This window comes from Meleagris gallopavo, unplaced genomic scaffold (genome assembly GCF_000146605.3).
Source record: "Meleagris gallopavo isolate NT-WF06-2002-E0010 breed Aviagen turkey brand Nicholas breeding stock unplaced genomic scaffold, Turkey_5.1 ChrUn_random_7180001827953, whole genome shotgun sequence".
Classification (NCBI taxonomy): Eukaryota; Metazoa; Chordata; class Aves; order Galliformes; family Phasianidae; genus Meleagris; species Meleagris gallopavo.
In genome coordinates this window covers 1-514 of record NW_011101312.1, presented here as the reverse complement: position 1 = coordinate 514, position 514 = coordinate 1, and the positions used below count along the sequence as shown (strand labels likewise).

The 514-nt window shown below is 63.4% G+C and overlaps 1 pseudogene; it reads right to left on the bottom strand.

Moving 5' to 3' along the window:
• Positions 1–12: 12 nt before the first annotated feature.
• On the bottom strand, positions 13–502 carry LOC104915589 (annotated as a pseudogene).
• Positions 503–514: the final 12 nt, after the last annotated feature.

Sequence of the window (514 nt, the reverse complement as noted above, 5' to 3'; positions counted from 1 at the left end):
GGGAGCCTTCCTCATGGCATCAGGTGGGGACATGTTTCTTCAGGAGCTTCTTCAGAACTCTCCTTCAACCGCAGACAGAGGCACTGCTGTGCTTAGCAGGGCCCACAGCTGCCGCTGAGGTATCCCAGACCTCGGCGCAAGCCACCGTATCCACAGCTGCCAAAGCCTCCATAGCCCCCAAACGCCCCCAACGGCCATAAGAGCCACCATAGCCTCCCAGGCCTCCATAGCCCCCAAACGCCGGCACTACGTCCAAAGGTGCCACCCAAGCCAGATCCAACGGCGGGCACTCCTGCTGAGCCAACCACAGCGTTCTGTGGGAAGGAGCTGAGGATGGGCCCGGGAAGGTGACCACGGAGGCCGGGGGTTGGATCACCACGGTGGAGTCGGGGCACTGGCGCACGCAGAGCTCGTTGTAGCTGTCAGCCAGTGGGGCCGGGGCGGCCACCCCACAGGCAGGGGCACACAGGCTGGAGCAGGACATCTTCCACACAAGCAAGGAGTCCTGCAAAGG